This window comes from Carlito syrichta, unplaced genomic scaffold (assembly GCF_000164805.1).
Source record: "Carlito syrichta isolate Samal-C Ts95f unplaced genomic scaffold, Tarsius_syrichta-2.0.1 Scaffold311911, whole genome shotgun sequence".
Taxonomy (NCBI): Eukaryota; Metazoa; Chordata; class Mammalia; order Primates; family Tarsiidae; genus Carlito; species Carlito syrichta.
Window position 1 is genome coordinate 990,553 of NW_007256007.1, and position 19,752 is coordinate 1,010,304.

The window sequence follows — 19,752 nt, forward strand, 5'->3', positions numbered from 1 at the left end:
CTCAAAAAAAAAAAAAAAAAGAAATGCAAAAGATTAAGTCACAACTGACCCCAAAGAAATACAAAAGATTATCAGAGATTACTATGTTTACTTGTATGGAAACAAACTAAAAAATCCTAAATGAAATGGAGGACTTTCTGATATTACAAAACCTCCCAAGGTTGAAACAAGAAGAAATTGAGACCCTAAATAGACCACTAACAACCTAGGAAGATGACATCATCATAAGAAAACCACCTACAAAAAAAAGAGCCCTGGAGCAGATGGCTTTCCAGCAGAATTCTGCAAAACATACAAGGAGGAGCTGATACCAATCCTATTGAGAGTATACCAAGCAATTGAGAAAGATGAAACACTTCTCAAATCATTTTATGACACTAAATCACATTGATACCCAAACCAGGTAAAGATTCAACAAAGAAAAAGAACTACAGGTCAATATTCCTAATGAACATCAATGCAAAAGATTCTGGTAAACTGGATCCAACAACATATCTCAAAAATCATCCACCATGACCAAATAGGCTTCATCCCCGAGATGCAGGGCTGGTTCAACATCTGTAAGACCATAAATGTAATGAAATACATCAACAGATGTGAAAACAAGAACCATATGATTATATCATTAGATGCAGAAAAAACTTTTGACAAAATCCAGCATCCGCTGAGCTCGGTGGCTCAGCCTGTAATCTTGTGCCTTTGGGAGGCTGAAGTGAGTGGATTGCCTGAGCCTGCGGGTTCGAGACCGCCTGGGCAGCGAGACCTCATCTCTACAATAAATCAAAAAATCAGCTGGGCGTGGTAGTGCATGCCTGTAATTCCGGCTACTTGGAAGGCTGAGGCGGAAGGATCGCTGGAGCCCAGCAGGTCGAGGCTGTGGTGGCCGGGAGCAGCCACTGCACTTCAGTCTGGGTGACAGAGTGAGACTCCAACTCAAAAAAAAAAAAAAATCCAGCATCCTTTCTTGATAAAAACCCTTGAACACTTGGGCATAGATGCAACATACCTCAAAATAGTAAGTTAGTCTGTAATAAACCTACAGCCAACATACTGCTTAGCAGACAGAAATTGGAACCATTTCCCCTGAAAACCGGAACAAGACAAAGCTACCCACTGTCACCCCTCCTGTTCGACATAGAGTTGGAAGTCCTAGCTAGAACAATTAGACAAGAGAAGGAAATTAAGGGTATCCAAACAGGAAAAAGGAAAATTAAGTTATCCCTTTTTGTGGATGACATGACCCTATACCTTGAAATACCAAGAGATTCTGTCAAAAAAAGTGTTGGACTATAAAATAAACATGCAAAACAGAGTTGGATTCCTATGCACCAACAATAAACAGACAGAAACACACAAAAAGCACAGTCCCATTCACAATAGCCATACACACACACACACACACACACCCATACACACACATAAATGAAATACCTTGGTATTTTCCTAACCAGAGAAGTGAAATACTTTTACAATAAAAACTACAAAATACTGCTCAAATAAATCCAAGAAGACACAAACAAATGCAAAAATATTCCATGCTCATGGATTGGAAGAATTACATTGTTGAACGTCTATCCTACCAAAGGCGAGCTACAGATTTAATGCAATACTCATTAAATTACCAACATCATTTTTCTCAGACCTGGAAATTACAATACAGAAATTCATATGGAAACATAAAAGACCATGAATAGTCAAAATAATCCTTAGCAAAATGAGAGGTATCATACTTCCAGGCTTTAAACTCTATTATAAAGCTACCATAAACAAAACAGCTTGATATTGGTACAAGACCAGTGGAACAGGATAGAGATTCTGGAAGCAAAATCTCAATTTCTCCACCAATTCATCTTCAACAAAGCCTCCATCAACAACCACTGGGGAGAGGAGAACCTATTCAGCAAATGGTGCTGGGAAAACTGGCTGACCACAGGCAGGAGACTGAAACAGGATCCCTATCTATCACCATTTACAAAAATCAACTCTAAATTGATCAAAGACCTAAATGTAAAACCTCAAACTATAAGAATCCTAGGAGAAAACATAGGAAACACCTGGCAGAAACTGGAATAGGCAACCAATTCCTGATCAACTCTTCAAAAGCGAATGCCATAAAAGATAAGTTAGACAAATGGAAGCTCATCAAACTGAAAAGCTTCTGCAAAGCAAAATAAACCATCAAGAAAGTGGAAAGACAGCCCACAGAATTTGTAAAAATATTTGCCAACTGTAAATCTGACAAAGGCCTAACATCCAGAATCTATAAGGAACTCAAATGCACCTAAAGGAAAAAAACAAACAACCCTATTGAAAAATGGCCAAATAGACACTTCACACAAGAAGGCATATGGGCAGCCAACAGATATAGGAAAAAATGCTCAGCCTCACTAATCATCAAGGAAATGCAAATTAAAACCACCCTGAGATACCCCCTAACTCCAGTCAGGCCATCATCAATAACACAAAAAACAACGGATGCTGGAGAGGATGTGGGGAAAAGGGAACACTTCTACACTGTTGGGGGGAGTGTAAACTGTGGAAAACAGTGTGGAGATTTCAAAAAGATCTAAAAATTGATCTTTCATACAACCCAGCAATCCCTTTTCTGGGAATATGCCCAAAGGAACTTAAATCACCTGCACACGCATGTTTATTGCAGCATTATTCACAATAGCAAAAACATGGAACCAGCCATGCTGCCCATTGAAAGTGGACTGGATAAAGAAAATGTGGTGCATTTACGTGATGGACTATTATGCAGCCATAAAGAAAAACAAAATTATGAACGTTGCAGCAACTCAGATGGAACTAGAATCTATAATACTCAAGTGATTTATCACAGAAACAAAGATCTGACCACTACATGTACTCAGTTATAAGCTGACTTTGAACATTTATTCTAATACTACAAGAAAGGGATTGGCAGTAGCAGGACACTGGCAGGGGAGTGAGGGGGTACATAACATCAGTAAGGGTACCCAAACTTTACCTGCATGAAAACCACTTATGTACCAAACTCAGAATTGTGCCTCACATCTTTAAAATAAATAAAAGAAAACGAGGCCTTTCCTCAAAGAGTCTTTGGTTAACTATCACCTTTGTCACCTGCTTCAAATCCCAAGAATTTGAGATGAGAAATCCTTGTCATGGGCTTGGAACACCAACTTTGGAGTCTCACAGATCTGATTAGGAGTTCACGCTCCAATGCTTAGTGGCCGGGTGATTTTGAATGAATGACTTTAACTATCTGAGCTCCAGTTTCCTCTTTCCTAGAATGGGGTGGTAACAGAGAGGCCTCCAAGTTGTTGTGAGGTGGAAGAGAGAGAATGCATAGGAAGCTTTTGGCCTGGGACCTATCATACAGAAAGGCCACGGAGAGAGCAGTTATCTCCACCACTGAGTCTGAACATCAGGACTGTGTCCCATCTTCTAAAGGATACACATAGGCAGCTAGAGAATATAATTTCAAAGATGTGATGCACAGAAACACATTTTCCTGACACTTTTGCTTAGAAACCACAGACTCCAATTCTTCCTGTACAGAGAGAACAACTTCAACAGGAGAAATGTTGACATTACAAGGGCAGAATTAGACCTTCAAGGACACTACAGCTCAGTTCACCACAAAGACTCAAAAGCCCATGACAATTAACAGGATCTTGAGCCAAAGACAAACCAAGAATAGAAACTGGAAACCTTGCAGACTGAGTGGTTCTGACCCTACAGGGGAATATTGTAGGACACACACTTAATTTAAAAATGGTGGTGACGTTGATGGCGGGAAGATAAACAAAAAAAGCCCCCCCTTTTTTGAATGGTGTTTCACTGATCACAGTACCAAAAGGGATGCACTGAAAAGTGGTGACCTAGATATACTCAAGCAAAGTCTGCCTGACTTGGGCACATCTGTGTTCCCACACTTGGGTCATTTGCAAACCACCTTTGAGATATTTGCCACCTGTCCATACCACTTGTACTAATAATCACTTAATATTTGTCTTTAAATGGGCTCCTTTTATTTAAAATGGTAAAATGAAAACTTGATATCACCACTATAAGAAGAAAGTCAATATTGCATGTTGCAAATAGAAAGTATGATAAAAACAAAACAGTGGTATTCAATTACAGCTGGGCACTATTGCCTGCACAAGACTGAGCCTGAGACCTGCAGTCTCTTTGTTAAAAGGGAGAGTAACAAGTATGTTAGGTGTTAAAGACTGAACTAGCACTAAACCAAGACTCTCTCCTTTGTATAATAAGAAAGAACAGAAGAGGATTTAACAACAAATACATTTTCTGCTTTGCAATTTCACATTATAGTCTATCATTTCACCATCTGCTAGTGGTATCTGTCCCATCCTCAAGGAATTGCCTGGGAGAAGAATTCTAGCACCAAATCTGAGATAGGTTAAGAGAAGTTCTAAAATCTCTTCCTGTTCTGAGATATGACCTCAGGTTATCACTATACATTCTTGATATGAATTTCCACCAAATGCTGGTAAATGTTTAACAGACTGCTCTCCAGGGGAGAATAAAAAGCCCTGAGTTATAGTGTTTGCTAATTCCCATGGTGTAAATACTCCTATTATGTCTGATTTCAATCTGCTGACATGATGTCACCGAATGCAGAATTGGAAAGAGATGAATACAAGAGGTTTAGTATGAGCTGCTTCTGGCACATGACTATTCCCACCTAACTATGATTGTCCTCTTAAGAATGTAAAATAAAATGACATCCAAGGGATTTAGATCTAATACTCAAAAATCTTCAAAGAGCCTCTGAGGCACCTGGTCATCTCCTAGAGAATGTGTGTAGGAAAAGGCTGTTTTAAAATTCTCTTCTTTCTTATTATCTCACACAAAGGAGAAAGTCTCAGTTTAGTGCTAGTTTAGAAGACTTGCAGTTCCATTCTAAAATCCGATTCCATGTATGTCCATTTCAGAGATAGAAACACTTATTGCCTACACTCTCATCCAAACATTTTAGTACCTACTAGAGTTAGGCTTGACTTTCAGTTATCCACTTTATGCACATCTGTATTTAATGGACATCTGCACGCCACCTGCTGTATACTTTCAACTATAACTTTGCTTTGTACCCGAGCAGAATGCTTAAGACTCCTGCTTACTTAACTCTTAAGTCATAGCCAAAGGGCTACCCCACCTCCAGTAGCTTTCCTGGGCCAGTTCAAACCAGTCATCACCTTTCAGTGTTTAGCTTCTTCCACATGTCAATTACTGTCTGCAGGTGATTTACTATGCGTGAATATGGCAATCAAATCTTCATCTGATCTGTTTGTATATTTTACTGTACATACTTTTAAGGAAGTCTGGGTCTAAATATGTTTCATTGAGACCCACGTGTGCCAGGCATGATATGTTTATTAGAGTGTCTATTTCACAGAGTTGCCAAGATGAAGAAAGAAGCTAACCTGACTCTGCCACGCCACGCCACGCCACGCCAAATTTTCTCTTCCTTCCTGTAACCCAGCAAAGCCCAGAACAGTGCTGTGGGCCCTGTGGGTCCCCAGTCAACATGCGGGAAGGGTGATAAGGCTGCCAGTGGCTCCAGATGTCAGCCCTGGCTGTTCTTCAGCACAGTCCAACCCTTTCAACACCTCCTGGGTGCCCAGACCACAAAACATTTGAGTGTCCTCCACCTGGAAAATGATGTTCTATATATCATCACTTAAGCTTAATTGTGAGTGGCTTGGAGGACACCCCACATGGAGAGATTTTACACAGGTCTATTATGCTGGCATATGTGTTTCATGATCTGTGACCATCCGCAGCAAAGGCTATTTTTAGCTTCCCAGCAAAGGCTTGGCATGAGCTCCTGTTGTGTTTTTTTCTTCTCCCCGCCCCTCCCCCCCGCCATTCAATGCTGGAATTGGCTTCTGTCTGGTATAACCAAGCCAGGCTGAGCTGGGGTCTTCCAGAATGAGAGGAGACTGGCTGGATAAAGCTGGTCATCTGATGATCGTGCCCCCTGGTTCCAGACCCTCCAGAATGTGTTGGCTCTGGTCTGAGCATCAATTGTTACTGACATCTTAGATGAGAAGCTTGTCCATCTTGTACAGAGGGAGGATTCCATCCATAGGTCTGGCTCTCGGCACATGTCTAGCAGGCCCACTGCCTACTGTCTTGACAAGTCTGTGTCAATGTTGTCCTTGTCATAGGGCCTTGCCTATGATATTATCTAGGCATGTGCCTTGAGGAACTTGGCAAAGGAAACCAGTGTCAGCAATGCACTTGCCACTTGCTGGAGGGAGAGCAAATTTCAGCTGTGTCCTGGAAGGCAGGTTTGTTAAGAATATAGGTTCCAATTCCATCTCTGATGCTTATTAACTCTATGACCAGTTACTTAATCTTCTTGACCCTCAATCTGTGGGCCTTTAAAATGGGACCAATAACACCGCCCATTGCATAAAAGTGGAATATGAAAGGAATTATGCTAATAGTTAGTAACACCTATTGCTGAAGTAAGAACTGGCTTAGGGTAATGACCAATGATAACTTTATTTGTAATATTGTAACTCATTATATAGTTAATGTACTTGTGTTATTACTTGCGCATGTAGTTAGGGACCTAGGGACAATGAAGAATGGACCAAATGAAGCCAGCTTCCTGAGATTCCTGTGCACTTAGGACAACCCCTTGAGTTTTTTTAAGGGCAAAGAGAGTCTACTTTGTCATACCAATGTCACAACATGAGATAAAACAGACTCTGGAGTCAGACAGATGTGGAGATGGGTTGCTCGTGTTTCTGCAAGGTGTGCAGTCAGATGACAGTTCACTGCAGTATTGAGACTGAGGACACTCACTCCGTGGGCAGCCCCAGCCAACGACTAAGCACTATGACAGCAGCAGAGCCTGGGCATTTTTGCCTAACGTGGGATTCCTCAAACAGGCAATCCTTGCTCTGGAGCTCTCCAGAGAGTGGGGCTAGCCAAGACTTTCTCAGAGCTGCACTGCTGAGATTCCTCCTGCCCAATTCTCTCTTCCTCCCCTCTCTTCGTTCTCAGGTGCCAGACCTGCATCACACCCTGAAGGCCTTCCATGCTCTGTCCTGCTCCCTGTCCATTTTATCTATCACAAAAGACCTGAGCTGACACAGTTACCCAAGTTATACTGGCCACAGTGAGCCAGTTTCATTCTGCTTAACTGGATACCTGCAGGTATTCCTGGAAAGGTAGGACAGGGGTATCGAAGTGGCCAAGGAAGAGCCCTTGTGGTGCTCAGACAGTTTGGCAAACTCCAATCTTCAGCTCGGAGAAGGGTGCCTCTGTTGCACCAAGGGGGTAGCTAAGCTTCACCAAGGTACTTAGCTAGTGGGTTTCCCTGAAGGTGGCTTTGTTTGTTATTAATGAAATACAGAAAGAAAACGTGTCCAATTCGCAAATCTGGATGGGGTGTGGGTGTGCCACTTCTTCCAAAAGCCACATTTCTTGGTATAATATGACCTTTCTATCTGATTACCACTCTGCTCTTTTCACCAAATGAAAGCCAGGAGGGGAAGTATTTTAAATAGACAATGGGCAAGTTAATTAGGTGGCTCACATTTGTCAGGCTTTAAACTAAGAGCTCTGGGGGAGGGCTGGTTGTTGCAGGAAGAACTGGGCTCGCTTCACATTGAAAACTGGCCCCGGGGCCTTCTGGCAACCCCTTCCCCATTGTATCCTGTATGCATCAGAAGCACATGAAATTTTAATAACATCCAAGCCACTTCCCTCCGCAGCTCCATTTCTGTCCATTCTGCTGAAAACTGTCTTTGTTGTAGGCAGAGAGCTGTTTTGGTCAAAAAAAGACAATGTTCCCTCACTCCCTGACCCCACACCCCATTATTTTGTTTGACCAAATCAAATACAGTCCTCCGTGAGCTATCCATAGAGAGAAAATTGGGGGGAGGATGCATGGACACATTTTACTTGTACCAGAACATTCTGTGATGAGTCAGTAGCTGAGGTGGAGGGATGGATGCAGCCCAGGAAAGATAGCCAAGGGGGTATTTCAGATCTGGTGGGGACAAGTAGTAGTGTACTAGCTAGTGAGAGTGATTGTGTGAGAGCTGATGGTACCGCATCTTCTTCCCAAGTCTTTGTTTGGTGATCGATAGCTTGAAATTGGCCACTGTGGGAGTATTTACACCACAGAAATTGGCAGACATTACAAATTAGGGTTTATTTGCTTGTTTGTTTCTCCAGAAAGCTGGATGTTAAACATTTACCAGCACTTCATGGGGGCAAAAGTTTCTGCCTGTATAGACACATTCTTAAGACATGTTGTCCCTAAGCACCATCATCCCTATGTAGCATTTCTCATCGTACTCTTTGCTGCCTAGACTGTAAATTTCAATGCATTTGTATTTACTATTTCTTTAGTGTGTCCCTTCCTAGCTCTATCACTTACTACCTCTGAAGTTGGGCAAGTTAGTTAACCTCTCTGTGCCTTAGTTTTTTCATCCGTAAAATAGGACTCGTATTAGCATCAAGCCTTCAGGATAGTTCCTTCAAGGCTGCCAAGGAGGAGTGGTGGGATACATTATACTTAATGTTTTAATATATTTAATCCTCACAATAACCAAGTGACAAAGTTATAATTCAGGTGAGGAAGAGGAGGCCCTGAGATTTCAAGTCACTGGATAAAAGTCTCACAGCCAGTAAGGGCACAGCCAGAATTAGAACCCAGAGCTTTTGGGATCCCCAAATCTGTGTGTCTAACCACTGCATTAAACTGCCTCTGCAGCATATGTCTTCTCCTTCTGGCAGTCTGGCTTCCCACCAGTCAGTCCCGGGCAAGAACTTTTTTTTGTCAGGAGCAGAAATAGATAAAGTTTTCCTCATTTCCTTCAAAGAAGGCTTTTGTGCCTCAAAGAGAGAGAAAGGAATTAGCTTAAGTTCATTTGGAATTCTGAGTTCATTATCCATGTACTTAAAGCCTGTCTAGATGACAAATGGAACGTGAAAAATGTAGTCAGTCATCCACATGTTTGGTCTCTGCAATGTCAGAACTGGTATATTTTAGAAAACATCTGGATGACTAGAAAAGAGGTTAAGCTGAGCTTTTATCAATGAGAACTTATGGAAATGAAGGGGGATCTCCCCTCACTTTACAGATGAGGGAACTGAGACCCCCCAGAGGGAAAAATCCTTGCCTAAGTGTGCGGATTTCTGGTGGCAGAGCTGGAGCACTCATTTGCATCAGAGTGGTCTCAGGTCCACTACACTACTAATTTTTGCTGAAATTGCTTGACATGCACCAGGTGCGGAGTCTCACATGAATGGGCACATGGTAAGAGGCCTGGGAGCAAGCTTTTAATGCAGGGCCTTAACTATGATAAGCAGGGCTGGACTGATGAAAACTCCTATTTACAGGTGGGGAAACTGAGACTCAGAAAGGTTAAGTGACTTGTTCAGGGTCACATAGCTGCTGGCGGGGCTGAAGGGGATTGGAACCTTTAGGTCAATTGGTGTTCTCTTAAGCACCAGCAAAGAACCAATTGCTTATTGAGCAAATATTACGTGCTGGGCATTTTATGACTAGAAGGGAATTAGAGGAATATTCTGAACCCCCCACTTAGCATCAGAGAGTTAAAGTTGCTCCAGGGTTAGGTCAAGGTCAGCAACCTTGACTATATTTCAGTACTTTGTAAAGACAATATTCCCCCACTTTGCAGCTTAAACCTGACACTTGCCCCTTCACTTCATTCCATGTTTGCTAAAATTCAGTCTTCCACCAACAATCATCATAATCTATTACAATGCAATGCCTCTTAATATTTTTCTTTAAAGTAACATTAAATAAAATACCTTAAATGTCTACTTTGGTTACTTCTTAAGCAATAATATCTGTGACATTATGCCTTTGAAAGTGCTCATTAGAGTTTTCCTAATGCACCATCGAAGTGAACTCCTAATGAACAATGAAGAATGAAAGTGGCTGTTCATTTAAAATCATTCTGCGTGTCACCGGTGGCTTGTGCAAGCAAACTCTTATGTAGCAGACTCTAAGGTCCAGGTGTTGTATATGAAACTACATGATGCCTACTGATAAGGTGGGGGACCCAAGCACTAAGATGTCTCCCTGAGTGGGGATTCCTTGTTAGGTGCTGAAGGCTGAAATATTTTCAAGAAGAAGGTTTGGACTAAGGCACTGCCTGACTTCCGTGGTGAGGAGGGTTCTTCATGTGTCAGTCTCTGAGATTCTGCTCAATGATTGTCTCCGTCTTGATTTATGTTACCCTGGCTATGCTTTATCGAGGCCTTGGGAGTAGGGTGGGAGCTATGTTTGAGAGTTAGGCTTTGGAGGCAAACCCAAGGCATTTTCTGGACTTAAGCTTTTCCTCCCCTTTCCTCCATTGGACACAAGGACCACTTGGGGGCTCTGCATCTTTTGTCAATTATCTCACGTATCCATTTTGCTGATGGTAGCTCCTAGTCACCAGAGTTCTATGCATCAGCTCTAAACCTCACAGTTGCTTGGTAGCTTGACATTATGCTCCAGTTTTACAGATGAGAACTCAGAGAGGCAAAGAGGCATGGCTAGCAAGAGGAGGAATCCAGCTGTGAACACAAGCTTGCTCAGCTCTTAAGGATTATGCATACCAGTGATCCTGATGCCTGTTCTGATGCCGCCTCCCATTGGGGCCAGCATATCAAGAGGGTCCCCCCAACACAGGAATTCAGGAGAAGTCCCTTTTAATAATGGACATAGGCTGCAGTGGATAGGATCTTCCCAGAGACAGGGAGAGGGATTCCTGGTCAGACTTTGGAGGCCAAGGCGAGAGGATCACTGAGGCTAGGAATTGGAGACCAGCCTGGGCAACATAGCAAGACCTCATCACTACAAACAAAAAATTAGCTAAGTAGGGTGGTGTGTGCCTGTAGTCCCAGTCACTCAGGAGGCTGAGGAGGAAAGACTACCTGAATCCAGGAGATTGAGGCTGCAGTGAGGTGTGATCATGCCACTGTACTCCAGCCTTGGTGACAGAGTGAGACTCCGACTCAAAAAAAAAAAAATGGAATCATGGGATACATGTGAGGATTTGTTACATGGGTATATTGCATGAAGGTGAGGCTGGGCTTCTGATGTGCCCCCTCCCCCATTCCCAGTGGTGAATATGGTACCCAGTGGGTGGTTCTGTATCCTTTATCCCTCTCCAAGGCAGTCTCTTTCTTACAGTCTGGAGAAAAGCCTACCCCTGGAGAAATGAACAACCCTGTGGTTAGAAAGCACAGTTGCCTGGGAATCAGATGGATGCTGGGGGTTGTTTTCAGAAATCTAAACAACAGTTCCGAAGTGCCTCTGAGATCCCAGAGTGAGAAAACCTCAGACTCAGAAAAGTGAAGTGTCTTGGCCAAGATTTGATAGCCGGTAGTGGTAGACGTGGGATTCTCACCCAGCTCTGGCTACGAAGGCAGCTGTTTTTCCTGACACACAGGTAGACTGAGTCATTCATCCACTCATTCATTCTACAGCTATTTATTGGACCATTGCTTTATCGAGGCCTTGGGAATAGGGTGGGAGCTATGTTTGAGAGTCAGGCTTTGGAGGCAAAACCCATGGAATTTTCTGGACTTAAGCTTTTCCTCCCCTTTCCTCCATTGGACACAAGGACCACTTGGGGACTCTGCATCTTTTGTTAATTATCTCACATATCCATTTTGCTGATGTGAACACAACCTTGCGATCTCGTTCTCCTAAAGAAGAAGTCAATTCCCCCAGTGATGGTTGTTTAATGAAGAAACATGAGGATGTCTCAAGAAACGGAATCAGGTAGGGAGAGCCAAACCATCCAATAGCTGAGGCGTGGAGGGTCCAGGGGCCCAGGGTGATTAAAAAGCTGTTCACATATTTTAAATCAAACTGTTGAAGAGCAAGTGTTTTTGACGTATGCCCCCACTACTACCAGGCTTAAGTTATTATTGAACATCTGCGTTTCAGCCTTCAAGTCCTAAGCCGAGGGTGGGATTTCAGAGATATTCCTGAGATGGGCAGGGAGGAGTGAACTGCTCCACCCACGTGACCCCTGCACACGGATTTCAGACACTCAAGTGCAATTTTAAAGAGCTGTGTTGAAAAGAACCTTCTCTCACCCATCTATACCTGTCGTATGTGTTTGCGATCGTTGCCTTGCAAATGAGGTACAAGGTGTCACCTTTGCAAGGTATTTCTTTTCTCAGCCTGACATGGTATTCTGGATCCATTCCCAAGCCTAAGTGAGCACGGCAATTCATTATTATGACAACTTAAACCACAATCCCAGACGTGAAATGCACCACGGGTGTGCTGTCTGCCTGACATTTGGCAACTTTGCCAAGAACTTAACAATAGTGCATGATTATATTTGATATGCTTTCCTTAATTCATTATGGATTCTGTGGGTTGGAGAGAAATTGAACTTTAAAAGCAGATTGTGTTGTTTGGAATTATTTGAGAGTAGGGCTGGCTTGTGGGACTGAATCAGATGTCAGGCAGGTTCAGGCAGGTTGGGACAGGTCAAGTGTCCTTCTTTTCTGAAGGAGCCTCAGAGCTGGGTCTGGCCTGGTCTTCCTCATGTTTGATAGGGAGGTAGGTATGTGTCCTCATTTCCAAGGTGAATTTACTCTTTTGAATAATTGAGGCACTTACTGATGCCCTCAGCAGGCCTCTGAACCTCCATTTCACCACATTCATTCATTCAACAACCATTTACTGGCCCCTATCCATGCCAGGCCCTGTACTGTGTGCCAGGAGACAGCAGACAGTAGCAATGAACAAACACTATGTAACAGGTGCTGCTTCAACACATTACCCTATTTATCTTCATAGCAATCCCATGAGCTAAGTAAGTACTATTATTTTTTTGACTAATCCATGGGGACGCTGAGGCTCAGAGAGGTGAAGTAACTTGCCTGTGGTTGCACAGCAAATGAACAATTCCATGTTCTTAACCACCAGAGAAACACTCATGTGTTTCTCTGGCAAGACTGATTCCCAGGGAGTTTACATTAGCTTTCAAGGATTCCTCGGACTTTAAAGTCCTGCAGCCCTCTGAATCTCTACTCTCTGCAGATTTAAGAAATGTAATGCAATGCAAGTGTTTTTTTTCTAACCCAATAAAACTAGAAAGCTTCTCCCTGTCCCCCAGGAATGCCTTATGTCAGCTCTCAGCTTGCAACGTTCACCCCTTTCTGGGCTGGATGGGAGACCTGCTTGGAGATGAGCTCGGTGCTTTGTGCATTGTAAATCTTTTTAAAACCTTCCCTGCAAGCATCTTTCTCTCCAAATATGGTGACTTCTCAGGCCTTGGATTTAGCGCTCATTCCTCCTGCAGAGGCAAGGAAGGCCCCATAGAAGGTCATGCTTCTGCAGTTTCCTTCTCTTGTACAAACCTGCTGGCTTGGGTTTTGTCTCCTGCATCCATAATTCTTCAGCCTTGAATTCTGTCAGCTGAGACCTCACTGTGTGGTCGGATGTTGAAACTCTTGCCTTTCCTTAGTTCTTCCTGTCACCAAAGAGAACAGGTGGCATCCCCCAACCCCCTTCTTCCTCCTCTCTGGATGTCAATTCGGAAAAGCAAGAAAGAGGAAGAGAGGGGGGAAAAGAACTGCAGAGTGATCAGGTTAACATCCGCGTAGGTGGAGAAATAATTAGCTCAGACTAAATTTGGGGTATTACAAATGAAATGGTGTGGAGGTTGGCACGGCGGTGCAACCCAGGCCACATTAGTTTTGCCCAGGGATCTCCATGGAAACCCAAGGTGGGCACATGTGCAGACTGGCGTTAATTACATCAAAATCTCCACACTGCCACACGGTGTTGAGAAAGGGCAGAAGGAAATGCACTCGGTATGCCCTGATGCATTCGAAAATCAAGGCCACTGGTCCAACCTCTGGAAGCCACTGATGACAAATCTAATTCCAGGTGGCTTCTCTCATGGTTGTAAACTCTAGGCTCGGAAGTCAAAGTGTCATTCTTTACTGGCTGGCAAAGAGTAGCGCCCTGTGCCCTCTGGCCACCCCAGCCCCTCTCCAGCAATCCCCCTGGTCCTCCACACCATCCGGCAACCAACCATCCGGCAAACAATACGTTAACGGCGGATCCAGTGTCCCCCGCCATATTAGTCGCTAAACATTTTAATATAATTTACTCTCATCCTTAAGTAGAGTGAGGCCCGGGTCACTAGCTCAAGGCTGACCAGATATAAAGTGGGCTGATCTGGGACCCAGGAATTCTTGCACCAGAGCTCACTTCTTTTTTTTTTCTAAACAGTTGTATTAAAATATAATGCACACACCATAAGTATGTGCAGCCATCACTACAATCAATTTTAGAACACTTTCATTAGCTCAAAAAGAAACACTTTAGCTATCATGCCATTATCCTTCTAGTCTTCCCAGCCTCTGACAAACATAAATCTACTTTCTGTCTCTATGAATTTCCCTGTTCTGGACTTTCATGTAAATGGATCATATACTGTGTGCCCTTCTGTTGCTGACCTTTTTCACTTTGCATAATGTTTTCAAGGTTCGTTTATGTTGCAGCTTGTATTAGTATTTCATTCTTTTTTATGACTGAGTCATATTCCATTGTATGGATCTGCCGTATCTAGTTTAGCCATTTGTCAGTTGATGGACATTTGAGAAGAGCTTTCGTGTGGACCTCTACATTGTACTAAGCTTGCCATTGTACTGTTTGTCACAGCTAAGGACAAACCTGGGACTCGGGCCTAGATCTGCCTCCTTCGCTCAAGCACACAAGCAATAAAATAACTATCTCATTCCATATTATTGGAGAAATATGTGAGGCTTCTGCGCTTCAGATGCAGCATTTGGGGGATTTGGAGGACACCGGAGGATGTAGGGATTATCAGGTAGAGAAGGAAAGCTCTGAGTGACTGAAGGAGCAAGGAGGAGGAGATTTGGTGGCTCTGTCTGGAGACAGACGGGCTTAAAGAGAGTAGACCTGGGCAAGTCTCTTAACCTCTCTGTGCCTCAGTTTCTTTATCTGTAAAAAGGGGATAACAACAGTACTTACCCTTTAGGGTTGTTTGGAACCTGAGTTAATTTTTGCAAAAGTGTTTAGAACAGTGCCAGCACCCATGAGTACATTGAAAAGTGCTTTCTATTCCTACTATGGCTACTAAGGAGATGTCTCCTGGAGTGGCTTGTCTTGACCCCACTGGTACATGGGGTGGGTCTCTGAAGACTGTATTTGTTCTAAGAGACTCTCATTATCCTAGTGACCTTGCTCTGGACCTCAGTTTTCTTATCCATTAAATCAGGAGAATGGGCACATGTGATCTAAGAATGGTAAGATTCTCTCTGGCTGCCTGAATTTCCTCATAAAGTCCCCCAAGGCACAGTTTTCTCTGTGTGCGTGGGAGTGGGGCTTCTCAGACCCTCTAGTCAGGAAGTCAGTCATCCTGTGCCCTTTCTCATCTCTACCCTGCTCTTTTCCCTATGAAAAGTGTGGATTCAGGTGAGCAAAAGTTAAAATAAGGGCTTTGGTGGAAGGCAGAAGACCTTGACTAAGCCATTGAATCTCTTTATCATCAGTTTTCTTACCTCTAAAATGGAGATAAGATCATCTCCCTTTGATGGTTGAGGATGAAATAAGGGAATTCATGAAAGGCAGCTTGTGTGTGTGTGTGTGTGTGTGTGTATCTCAATGCATCTTTGCTATTAACATTACTGTGAGGCCAGGACCCCAGGTGGGAGGCTGAGACTTTTAAACATTATAATCTTGGCCTCAGTGCCCTCCCCTTATTAAGCAGACCGCAGTCTCTGCAATTTGTGAGTTTACTGGAGAGAAACTGTCTCTGATCTTCATCAGCTGTTAGGCGCCTGCCCGTGTGTCTCCTATCAAAGAGAGCTTCCGCTAGTATTCTAATCACATCTCTCAGTTAATACCACATATTTCTATGTAAAAGGGAACAAATTACACGCAGACAACACCAGCTATGAAAGCTCACAGCAACACTTTCATTGTTCAGGCAGTGTTCTTTGCTCACTACTTCTGAGACTATAAAGTTAATTGGTAGTTCTATTTATCTTGCTTGGGTTAACTGATAGATCCCTCTACCCTTTAGTCTGTAAACACCTCTGGTTTTTCTTTGATTCTGCTTTCTTTTAGCTTTGGCCTCTGACTGCAAGGCAAAACAAAAAACCACCCACAGAAACCAAAGTCTACATTTGTATAATGTAACAATGTGAAGGAAGTAGGATGGATAGGATTTGATTCATTTGGCAGTGATAAGTGTCTTTATTTTTATTTTTAAGCAATGAGATAAATACAAATGAGGAAATAAAGACGATATTCTAAAGTGTTTCATTTTCTTGAACATTTATTCATTCAATAAATAGATTTTTTTTTTTAGTGTTCATTAGTGCCAGGGACATGTTTATCCTTCTAGAATCTGTCCTTTCTTTGTATCTCCTCTGCAATGAGCCTTACCGGGTTGTCCTCAGTTCAGTGAGGAAGCATGAATTCTGAAGCCAGACGGAGCTGGGTTCAAATCCTGCTGTGACTGCTGATGGTGTCACCTGGGACACATTATCTCATCTCCCCCAATCTCAGACTCCTTATCCGTAAAATGAAGTGTAATATACTTCTCACAAGTGTTCTGAGGATTAAATGAATTAATATTTTCAATAAATGTCTATCATAATGTCTGCCTCGCTGTGTGGATGTTCAATGATGTACTAATTTCTGTTTGCCTTCCATGTCCACTGGTCTTCTCAAGCTTTGCGTCATTCGCTCTCAGTCATCCTTGATTCTCAAACACTTCTCCAGGGAGCTTTTCCTGAATCTCTGGACTAAACTAGGTCTTCCTGCTGCTTGTTTCTGTGATGGCCTGTGTTTGCCTTTCTGCAACACTCATCATGCCTGAAATTACTTGTCCAACAGGAGTTGCCCCCTTCTAGGCTACAGCTTACACACAGGTGAGGACTGTGCTCTGTTCACCAGTGTAAGCATCAGTTATAAGATGCACCAGCACACTACTCACAGCATCTCAGATTTTTAAAAGAAAGAAAACCTGGAACCCACTCAAATTTCCATCGACAGACGATCAGATAAACACTGGTATATTCATATGTTGGAACACAAGTCAGTCATAAAAAGGGAACAGACCGCTGATATGCTCACCAATGTGAATGAGTCAAAAAAAAAAAAAATGCTGGATGAACGAAACCAGACGTAGAAAACATATTCTATATATATGATCCAATTTATAGGAAATTTGAAAACAGAAAAAGCTAACTGATAGGAATGGAATATAGATGTGTGTTTGCCTGGGTCTGGAGGTAGCAGGAGGGGCTGATTTCAAAGGGATATGAGAGGACTTTTGGAGACTATGGAAATGCTCTGTATTTGATTGGGCGGTGGTTTCATGGGTGCATACATTTGTCAAGTCTCATTAAACTGTGTGCATTTAATTGTATGTAAGATGTACCTTCAAAAGTTGTTTAAAAATAAATGAGTGAACAAATAAAACCAATTAAAGAAGGAGAGGAGGAGGAAGGGAATCAAGGGTCCAGCTTGAAATCCCCCCAAATTAAAGCTTGTTTTCAATTTCTGAGTAGGTTGTGGCGGTTAGTGGAAACCTTTTGTTTTTACTGCCACAACAAGAAAAAAAAGATAAATTATAAAGATCACATTTTCAAAGCCACTAGAGAGCCGTGGAAGCAAAAGAAGACTAGATGAACTAAAATTCCAGAGAGTAAGTAGTCCTTAAAAATTATGAAAGCCATAAAACAACACAATGACATATTTAAAGTGGTTAAAACAACAACAGCAGCCAATCACCCAAAAACCAAAAACCTACTCACCTACGGTTCTGTAGCCAAAAAGTATTTTTCAAAAATTGCAGCAAAATAAAGGTATTTTCACACACACACACACACACACACACACACACACACACACACACACACACACATACACACACACAGACATATACACACTGAGGGAATTTCTGACCACCAGTAGGCCTGCCCTACAAGAAATTCTAAAGCAGGTCTCCAGACTGCAGGAAGTTGATCCCAGATGGAAACAGGTACCCACAGGAAAAAATGAAGAGACAAGAAACAGCAAATTGTATGAGTAAATTGATACAATATTGACTGTTAAAAGCACTATTAATAGCTATGTCTTGTGGCTTTCTAATTAATATAGAAAAAGATTTAACTATAACAAAACAATGGATAAAATTGACTTTGTTAAATTTAAGAATTTCTGCTTATAGGAGGCATTCCAAGAAACAAAAAAGGCACTGGGTGAATATATATACATACATGTAACAAAGGACTCATACTTAGAATACATAAATAACTACAAATCAATAATAGACAAGTAATTTTAAAAAGACAGAAAGATCAAATAGGCATTCACAAAAGAGGAATCCATATGATCCATAATGATACAAAAAGATGTTTAACATCATTACTCATCAGGAAAATTAAAATTAAAATTACAATGAGGTATCACTACACACCCACCAGAGTGGCTAAAATCGAGAAGACTAAATTCTGATGAGGATTTAGAACAACTGGAACTCTCATATGTGACTGACACCTTGGAATGCTGGCATTTTTTTTTTTTTTGAGTCGGAGTCTCACTCTGTTGCCCAGTCTGGATTGCAATGGCATGCTCACAGTCACTACAGCCTCGACCTGCTGGGCTCAGGTGATTCCTCCACCTCAGCTTTCCAATTAACTGGAACTACAGGCACGTGCTACCATGCCCAGTTAATTTTTTGACATAGAGATGCGGTCTCGCCAAGTTGCCCAGGCTGGTCTCGAACCCCTGGGCTCAGGCAATCCTCTGGCCTCAGCCTTCCAAAGTGCTGGTATTACAGACTTGAGCCACTGCACCCAGCTTAGGTTTTTTTTTTTCAACAAAAAATACCCCTATTCTATGACCCAGCTAAGAAAATCTAGTGTATACGTTCACCCAAAAGACATGTAAAAGAATGTCCAAGCAGCTTACTCATAATAGTCCCAAATAGCACACACCCCATATGTCCATCAGTGGGAAAGTATATAATTCTTACAAAGGAATACCACTCACCAATAAAAAAGAATGAACTACTGATACGTGCAACACCATGGATTAAAACACACAGATTAAATGGCGAGTGAAAGAAGCCAGAGACAGAAGAGAATATGCCCTATTATTTCAGTATATGAAGCTCAATATGAGCACAACTTATCTACTGTGAAAAAAGTTAGAATAGCAGTTACCTCAGTGCTGGATCTGGTATTGATTAGGAAAAGACTTGAGAGAATCTTTCTGGATGATTGGAATGTTCTGTGTATTAAGTTGGTGGTTAATAGGTATATAGATTTGTAAAATGTAATTGAGCTGCAACTTAAGATGTAAACAGTTTGCTGCATACAATTTGCATCTCAAATTTAATAAAAGACTCTCTTTTCAGTTCCTTCTAATATCTCCTAGGGTCAACCTCCAAGTCTTAAATTTAAAAAGTACATATAAACTGGGCTCGGTGGCTCAGCCTGTAATCCCGCGCCTTTGGGAGGCTGAGGTGAGTGGAGTGCCTGAGCCCGCGGGTTCGAGACCCGCCTGGGCAGGCGAGACCTCATCTCTACAGTAAAATCAAAAAATTAGCCGGGCGTGGTAGCGCGTGCCTGTAATTCCGGCTACTCGGAGGGCTGAGGCGGAAGGATCGCTGGAGTCCAGCAGGTCGAGGTTGCGGTGGCCGGGAGCAGTCACTGCACTCCAGTTTGGGCGACAGAGTGAGACTCCAG